The sequence below is a fragment of the Cydia splendana genome, chromosome 2 (assembly GCF_910591565.1).
Source record: "Cydia splendana chromosome 2, ilCydSple1.2, whole genome shotgun sequence".
Classification (NCBI taxonomy): domain Eukaryota; kingdom Metazoa; phylum Arthropoda; class Insecta; order Lepidoptera; family Tortricidae; genus Cydia; species Cydia splendana.
In genome coordinates this window covers 21,257,638-21,267,428 of record NC_085961.1, presented here as the reverse complement: position 1 = coordinate 21,267,428, position 9,791 = coordinate 21,257,638, and the positions used below count along the sequence as shown (strand labels likewise).

The following is a 9,791-nucleotide window of genomic DNA, read 5'->3' as shown; positions in this document are numbered from 1 at the left end:
GGGAGTAAAATCAAACGTTACTCCCCATACATTTTCATACCCCGGACTTACATACCTACGAAAATCGATTCTTCAGGAGTAAACTTCTAAAATAAATAAATTAACTAATTAATTTCTTAGTCTTCATTAACAATTACTGATATTATACACTAAAGTTTTAATGTTTCAACAATACTTTCTCTGGACCAGGACTACAGCCTACATGACCTCATGTCAACTAGTATTTGACTTACTAGTCACCTGACTTAATTTATTAAATTATTAATATGAGTATCGGCTTCACCCCCGCTGCCGCTGTATAAAGGTGTAGCTTGCTCGTGCGCACGGCTTAGTCCTCGGCAAGCCGTGTCGGCCGTGGCACCCGCGTAAAGCTCATACTATTTACAGTACCTACAGTACGTACCTAAAAACATATTTAGGCAGTTCTCGTGTGACGAAAGTGGTTGTGCTTCGATTTCAATTATTAGTTCTAGGTAAGTGATTGGATTACTACGCAACTAAATAAACATATCTAGGGTTCCCATTCGAGATACTTTTCCCATTCATTTAGACACCTGTACTTAATTATAAAAAAAATGCATAAGATTTTTAATGTTATGTAACGATGTTTTTTAGTAGTAGAACTATGGATATTTTTTGCTACATTTAAGATATAAAATATGTAAAAAGAAAACTGATTATCTAAACCACTTTTTACATTGTAGGTTTTGTGATGTAGATATTTATTTTATCGCAAACCTAAATACAATTTGTTTAGTAAAACTTTGTTTATTTTATTTTTTATTCTGTCCCGAGTTAGACAATGGAGTGGGGTAAGCTTAGACACCAACGTTTTGGTGAGATTTTTTGAAGTAGGTAATTACAGAGTAATTATACATATTGGGACCGCTTTGACTTTTTAAAAAAGTGTACTAAGTTTAGCAAGTTAAGTAAGGGTGCGTTCACATTGAATATGTTTATTGGAATAAAATCGACATAACAAAAAACCGGCCAAGTGCGAGTCGGACTCGCGTTCCAAGGGTTCCGTACATTAAGTCCGATTCACGCTTGACTGCACATTTCTTATAGGTTTTTCTGTCATCTATAGGTAAAGAACTATTTGTGTATTTTTTTCAAAATTTTAGATCCGGTAGTTTCGGAGATAAAGGAGGAGGGGAAAGGTCATTTTTTTGCTTTCTTCTTAAATACCTTCTTACCTATGTATTTTAAAATTATAAAATAAAAATATTTTTGAAATTCTTAAAATGAGCTCTTTCATTTGATATATAACACGATATAGGTAGTTTGAAAAACTTTATTTTTTAACTTTCTCATTTACCCCCCAAAAGTGGGCCCCATGTTTAAAATTCATTGGTTTACGTTACATGTCCTTCTTTGGGTCAGTAATTTACATATGTGTACCAACTCAACTTAATTGGTCCAGTAGTTTCCGAGAAAATAGGCTGTGACAGACGGACAGACAGACGCACGAGTGATCCTATAAGGCGTAAGGGTTCCGATTTTTCCTTTTGAGGTACGGAACTCTAAAAATAATCGTCTCGAAAATGTTTAAACATCTTTAAAATAAAAAAAAAAATATATTTCTATTTACGCAAAATTTTTGTACTTCTTAGGTATCTGCAAAATCGCAGTTGTTTTAATATGTTACCTTTTAGGTTGCCTATCGGGTGCCTTTTTTGGAAAAAAAAAATCAAGAAAATCAATTATAAGGGTAACTACCTATTAAACTTGGGACACATTGAGGTAACTTAAGACACCGTCTCGATTTACCCCAAAGTGACCGCCTACTAAGGTAAACGTACTGGTGCTCGACATGCTAATGCCCAATAGATGACACCTTGCTGTCACCTCTATTGACAATGACTTAAGTTTCAAGATGACATGTACTGGAACCGCGCCGAGTACCTACTAAATAGATTTTTTTTTCGTGAAGGTAGGTAGGCATTGTGGCATTATTGGGGAAATATGAATGTCAAACGGTCGGCGAAAAAGTGAGGTCGGGTGGACGGGTGTGCACATTGAGGATAATGTAATACAAAAGTCGTGACACACTGTGTTTTACAGCACAATAAAATCACCAGTTTTAAAGCACTTATGTAGAATATAATTTGTATGAGAAATTGTGATAGAAACAAGCAATTTTTACGGTAGCTCTATGCACGTGTTCTTCCTGCGGGTGAATTGACAGTGAATTAACCAACGTATTACTAGTGAACGGTTTTGCCAGTATAGGTAATCAAAATGCCTACTAGGTTTCGTCTCATTTTATACACCAGTCTATTTTTCCCCCGTTTGACGGTAATGTAACTTTTCTAAATATCTCATGACAATCATATTTCATTTATGTTGATACATTCCACCAAGATAAATTCATCAAACAAAAATCTACCTTTTTGCCGTCCATATTCTCAGTAATATCTTACATGTTTTCTTACGTCAAAAATTATATCAATATGTATAGATTAGGTATATTGCTCGTGTTAATAAGGATTATTAGATTCTTACCAAACAAGTACGTACGTAACTAGGTAGGTAAGCCCTCTTTAAGATTGTAAGTGGTCCTATATGAGTAGCCGGCAGTGTTCCCATGTGAGCAGCCTCAGGCTCTCATGCTAGGTACCTACGATACAGATTTGTCTGCCGTGGCCTAAGTCGCATTTTTCTCACCATACCGCTGCTTGCATGTTACGATATAAGTTATGGTCGTAAAATATGCCTACTTTGCTCTAATAATAACGAGTAACTAACATTAAAAACAAAAAAAAAACCTACCTACAACCGAATTGATAACCTCCTTCTTTTGGGATTTGGAAGTCGGTTAAAAATAGAAATTAAAAATAATTTTAAGATAATTATGTTGTGGTATTGTAACACTTAAATGAGTGATATATTGTAATATCTATATAAAAACTGTTGGAGCACAATAATATAGTGGGGAGCGAAGAAGGCACATTTTACGGTAGGTACTCAATTGTATATATATATATATATATATATATATATATATATATATATATATGCGGCAAAAAGTGTCGTGCAGCCTTGTATACTAGCTGTACAAACTTATGCTGCATACAAACTTCATGCTGCAGAGAAAAGAAACTCCTGATAAATAACTAATGGTGTTTCCAATAATAGACAGTCTATATGAATTGCCAAAGAGCGATCTCTTCCAAACAATCTTCAATCGGATAGTCTGTGAAAAAAAAATCTTGAATGGGTACGCTCCACGCGCGCGTCTCGATGCGACACCAGACGGAACATACGCAGCGTTCATTCATACACTAGCGCGTAGCGTGTCCGTCCGTCCGTAGGTATTTCCAAGATACAGTTTCGTGCCACACGAGACGCCACACCGCCCACATTTTTATCAGTTAACAAAGTTTAATTAATTTTACAATATATTGCCTAACCTAGCATAAAAAAACAGAAATGAATGAGTCTTTCCGTATACTTATTAAAAAATAATAAAATAGACTTTGTAAAATGCTTCCGTCTGTTTGTTGCCTCCGTCTATGACTATATCGTTTGTGTCTTTGCTTTAGACGTGAGTTATCAAATAAATATTATACATTTATATGTACATAGTTAACATTGTAATGAAAATATCTAACCTGAATTTGCGAAACGAATGACTATACAGGTACATGTGGTTTATTAATTATTATGTTTAACCTGTACGGATATGATGGTCGTTCTTGTCTACGTGACAGCGTGATAAAACGGTGTCCGTCACTTTCTATCCCACGGTGTTAAAAAGTGACAGTTATTTTATCACGTGGATAAAGATGGATAAAGCTATCTATAATACGCCGACTGTTATTGTTTGATTAATACAACCTTTGTTCAGTTAATGAATAGCAAATGAGAAATTTTCAATGCTATAACCTTTAATACATTAAAGGTTATTGGTTAAATAACCTTTAATACATTTAAGGTTATTTAAGGTTTAAAGTTAAATAATAAAAACATATGTTTGACGTACTGAATCAGACTTCAACTTCAACATTTATTCAGCAAATAGACCACAGAGACACTTTTACAAATCATCATTTAAAAGTCAATTCTACCAGCGAACATAAGATTTGCAACAACTCAAAATTCGCATTTGCCTACTTTGCCTCACAAGTGAATAAAATGCAACTTTGCTATCAGTTTTTGAAGTGCAAAGTAAGCCTTTCCGAGCTGGTGTGGTGAAAAATGTATACTTTGTCATGTTTAAAAAAAACCGGCCAAGTGCGAGTCGGACTCGCACACGAAGGGTTCCGTACCATTATCTATAAAAACGGTCACCCATCCAAGTACTGACCCCGCCCGACGTTGCTTAACTTCGGTCAAAAATCACGTTTGTTGTATGGGAGCCCCACTTAAATCTTTATTTTATTCTGTTTTTAGTATTTGTTGTTATAGCGGCAACAGAAATAGGTACATCATCTGTGAAAATTTCAGCTGTCTAGCTATCACAGATCACGAGATACAGCCTGGTGACAGACGGACGGACGGACGGACAGCGGAGTCTTAGTAATAGGGTCCTGTTTTACCCTTTGGGTACGGAACCCTAAAAACATGCATTTTACTTTCCTCGTATTCGAAATGAAAAGTAGAGTGTTTCTCGGGTGAAAGGCATCATTTCATCCCTTGGTTAACAATCTACTATTCTAATATTATATTCTTATAAGATATATTTATTTATTTATTTAAACTTTATTGCACAATAAATGAAGAGTACAAATGGCGGACTTAATGCCAGAAGGCATTCTCTACCAGTCAACCATACCCAGAGCAGATACCAGATAAGATATACGAGATAAGATTGACGGAAGGACCTACCTATCGAATTGCAATAGCAAGTGTTAAGTAACGCCTCTTTACCTTCTACAGAGTAATGACTCTGTATAATTAGTAAATCCAACTTCTGAAGCAATTTAATGATCTAGCAGGAGATGACTGTGTCTTATTTTAATACCTTAATAGCCTAGAAAACCTCGTAGAATTAATATCTTGATGATTCGTAAGTACAAATTGAAGTACTTAGGTATTATCACAAATAAGTTCTCACTTCTAAAAGTGGGAAGTTATCTATTGTAATACCTACTTCATATTTCAAGATGCACCTAAGTGCTTCAGTAATCCATATCAATCTAAAAGTGTAAATACTTATTGTTATTGCGTTTGATATACATTTCTTACGCACTTAAATAAATTTAATCATTTCGTATTAAATTTTACCGTGACAAATTAAATAAGCTACAATCGGACAGTTCTGGAGAACCTAATCGGATTAAAATGGCTACGAATTAATACAGGCAGTATCGTTTCCATTGCAGGGCACGCGATTATCACGGTTGTAATTCGCTTACAAAGGCTTGTCAAGCCGAGACAATGTCAATCGCGGTTATCTGTTACAAGTACTAATACAATGCCTTATTATTTTTCACTCGCACGTTTTTCCTCGACACGGTTACGGCTGGGTAGGAAACGCGTTGTGAAAGACGCCTGGGTTTGTACAACTCATTGTAAATAGCTTAATATTATCTGTTCTACCGTTATGTTACACTGTCGTCGTTAAGGAAAACCCATTGAAATCAATATGGTTGTCTATATACATATATCTAGACTATTAGGTACAGTCAAGAACATTAACACGTTGACACATTTTTCACCTTATAACATTGGCACTGTTGATTAGATTAGATTAGATTAGATTAGATTAGATTTATTTATTTCACAACACAGTATTTATGATTACAGTACAAATTACATTAATGCCAATTTATAAGAATCTATATTGTGATCGTCAGAAATATATTTATATACTTAATAGATAATCTAAATAAATTAATATCATTAATTATAGATAATGAAAGATTTCACCTGAGAAGGATCGCCAAATAATAACAATAATAAACAAAGACAATGCCAAGAATAGGTATGCGAATATAAATTATATAGTTAAGTATGTCAAAAAATTCACTTATTGAATCTGTCACAAAAGGGTCTCTGCATGTATGTCTACGCTTCACACCCGCTAGCGTTCGTATTGCGTGTTTTTGCATAATAATTTAATAAACACTCGATTGGCATCCGTAGAGCATCCCCAAATAAGTACACCATACGTCATTAGTGAGTGGATGTGAGCATAGTAGACCGATTTTAATGAAACGTACGAAATAAGGGGTTTCAACTTCCGTTTACTTGTAGTGCTTTGACTCTCTATTTATTTTAACGATTATATCTTAATATAATTGACACAGGCTTAGCGTTCCTTAAACGGTGATTGATTTATACCTCTTTCTCATAGGTTTATATAATAACCATGCAGTAAAACTAGTTACTAGGTACAAGCCAATGTTGAAAACTGGTGGCCGTGGGAACTCTATGATAAAACAGTGAGTGAAGAGTTGAGTGAAGATGGAGACAGCAGGGCCTGTCTCCATCTTCAGATCAGCTCCCTGTCATCATAATATTGCATTGTCATCCGATTTACATAAGTAGGTAAGTATGCAAAATTTTAGCTCAATCGGGAAGTGGGTTTAATTTAGCTTCCCAGATTCGACCCACATTAACATACATACATACCAACAGGGCAAATTAAGTAAAAGCTTGTAATAAAAACAGGCACAGCTGATAATAATTGTAAAGGACACATACTGTACATATTTTAAATATAAGTGCGAGTTTTACCGAATCTAATCGGTCTAAATTACTTCTTATCATTTTGCAAACTCTCTTTAATGTGCACAATGCAATGAATGCACTGCACAACACGTAACCGATAATAATGTTGCAGCTGCATTATTATAGCCGTACTAAAATTGCAAAAAAAATAAAAAATTTTTTAGGTGTTATAATGCTGCTAAATTGCTTTTGGCTTGTATGTGATCGGACTCAATCGATTCTTAAATTAAATTTAAGAATTGATTTTTTTGCTCCGTCTGTACATAATTACATGCTGAAAATTCAAATAGTCACGTAACGTTTCGCGTCAGTTGCTGTAATAACAGGACATTCAGTTGCTTGAAGAGAGAAAGTGTCTACAATAGTTTTATGCTGTCTATTAAAATAATAGCTGCTGTGACAAAAACAAATGTACCTATTTGAAATTCGGTCAGTGTCACCGGAGTTATTAAACGCTACATTCGATTTGCGAATGCAGCGCTGTATTGCAGTCGGTTACATTGCCGTGCCGGGTCAAATGGTGAATTGAGTGACCGTCCCGCATACATTGTATTGTATTGTAGTAGGTACGGGCGATTTTCCGCAACTCGACGTCCTGCGCCTATTTTGCGTGATAGGGGGTGGGCTAGTCCTGCCAGCCCAGCTCCTCGAGGAATCCCACCAAACCTTTGATGTTGAGTAGGACCTCGGGGAGGTCTCTCGGAGATCCGAGATGTTTTGCCCTGTATGGGGCCACTCCGCTGCATTCCAACACCACGTGAGAGGCTGTTTCTTCCTGCTCCATGCATCCACGGCATAGGGGACTGTCTGTGACACCTGTTATAAAGAGATGTTTGTTAAAAAGTCCATGACCTGTTATGACACTGGTCGGTGGTTTCCTAGTTGAAGGAGCGTCCTTTCCCGCATACATTCCGTCGCTATTGGAAAGTTCAAATCCGTCAATCAAGTTATCATTGACATTCGCCGTTTCGTCGGGGGGCATACTTCCCTATCCCTATCTCTCTATAAAAAGAATAAAACATGATACAATTTATCAATGAAAATTCATTTGAGGAGGACTTTATTTTCGTGATATTTTTATTTGTGATTTACGACCGGCGGCTTATATTAGCTCGCTGTTATATTTCTTGAAGTATTAAGGGCCGTCAAGAGACAAATTATTTCATCAGCGTTCATAAAAAATGACCACATTTTATTCGTTTATATTATCTAATAACCAAGACACAATTTGGGTGGCTGCGCCAGAGGAGTAGTAAGTATTATCTAATCAATTGTTTACTAGAGATGAAAATACCTGCCTATAAACAAGAGGGAAAAGAGTTCAAGATCAATTGAAGCTTAAAGATGGTTTTATCTTTTAGCATCCTGGCGCTAAAGATGATCAAAAATGTAATTACTTTGTGATGGTAATATGTGAAATAAAGAAATAAATACATATATATATATATATATATATATATATATATATATATATATATAAATATGTATATTCATGGTAATATGCAGCTATCTAGATATATACAAATAGTACCTAAGTACATACGTGTTACTACGTCTACTTGCTTGAGCTGAGTTAGGTTTCGGAATTCTCTCACCCTATTGAAATTCTGTTTAGCTCGGCCTATTAAAAATGTACTTGTAAGCGTCATCTTACCTTATTCTGACGTTTTAACCTTTTAAACTAACAACACAAAAAACTATTCACCAAATTCGCTCCGCCAAATTCTTATATTTATTAGATTCTTACAAATAATTAATATCTTCAGTTCGTTGCTTTGCGATCTTACTTGAATATATACCTAAGTGGGTAGGTACTCGTACATGTTTAATTAAATAACAATGCTTGAATAGTTTTGTTGACTGTACATTAAGTAAGTAAGTAAATATGCTTTATTGCACCATAAAGTTAGAAAAATAAATACCTACAAAAAGCGAAATACAAGCTTAAGACTAGGTAACAACAGGCGGTCCGGTTTTTAATCGAACTCTATTTCGTTTTTATTGCTGCATCGGACAGATGATTTTGATTCAGGCATAGTACGTAGGTACCTATTTAGAATTAATAAAAAGTGTAGCTGCGACATCCAACTGCGCTTTCTTGAAACGGGCACAGAATAAATAATAGTACTAGGTACAGAAGACTCACTCTCTAACAAAACGCGTCTGTTACGATCAGGACAAATATGGCCGCTAGGTGGCGACAGCTCCACGCGCGGCTTATGGCTAGCCATCAAAATTAGTGTGGAACGGATGTACTTTTAGCTACCTGTAGCAAAGCGACGAAATCGCGAAGTGAGCCACGCCTGAAACGGGTCCTTAGTCAATATGCATAATATTATATGTTTACGAACTTGGAAACTTGGATACGGTCACTAGGATATGAGAGAAGCATCGATAATTCTTTTTGAATAAATTATATTGCTTTTAAATAAATTACGGAGCTTATAAATAGATCTAAAAGTCCCTTGCTTAAAATTCTTTCAATATTTTAATCTGGTTTCATCCAAACGTTTTTAGTACAATTTACACAAACCTACAATTACCGCAGCATTATAAGGATGACATACGTTAGACCGGGCCGTGTCCGGGCCGGAGCTTCCGGCGCTTCATTTTCTATGCAAAGCATCACGTGATCACCTGTCACCTGTCATAGAAAAGTAAGCGTCGGAAGGCCGGTCGGCCCGGTCTAACGTGAGTCATCCTTTATGCTGAGTGGGGGTCCTATTTTAGCGTCCAATGTTTTTTTTTATGGCTGTATGTCTTCTTTTCCATATGTAATATGTTGTGGCGTTAAATAAATGTATTTTCTTTCTTACTGTTTTCTTTTAATTTATTTTGTATGTACCTACAAAACTGGCCCCTTGGTCGAATAGTATTTTATACAATCGTGATATAATAGAGAGCTTTTCAGTCGAGTACCGTGTTTAGACAACGAAGCTTGCTGCGTTGTCTAAGTAAGGTACGAGATTGAAAAGCTTGATTACTTATATCACTATTGTATACAATACTTTTTCTACGCTTCAACAAAAATAATACTTTAAACTAGTAGAATCATACAAACAAGCCAAACCAAAAGCTAAGATACGCGATTTACGCGAACAGCCGCGATACCT

At 35.6% G+C, this 9,791-nt stretch overlaps 1 protein-coding gene across 1 annotated transcript in view; it reads left to right on the top strand.

Moving 5' to 3' along the window:
• Window positions 1–322: 322 nt before the first annotated feature.
• LOC134805068 (peroxidase-like) overlaps window positions 323–9,791 on the top strand; it is a 102,664-nt gene continuing 93,195 nt past the window's right edge. The window contains exon 1 of the mRNA XM_063778355.1: window positions 323–473. The gene's annotated coding sequence lies outside the window, so the exon portion shown is untranslated. The remainder of the gene's footprint in view (window positions 474–9,791) is intronic.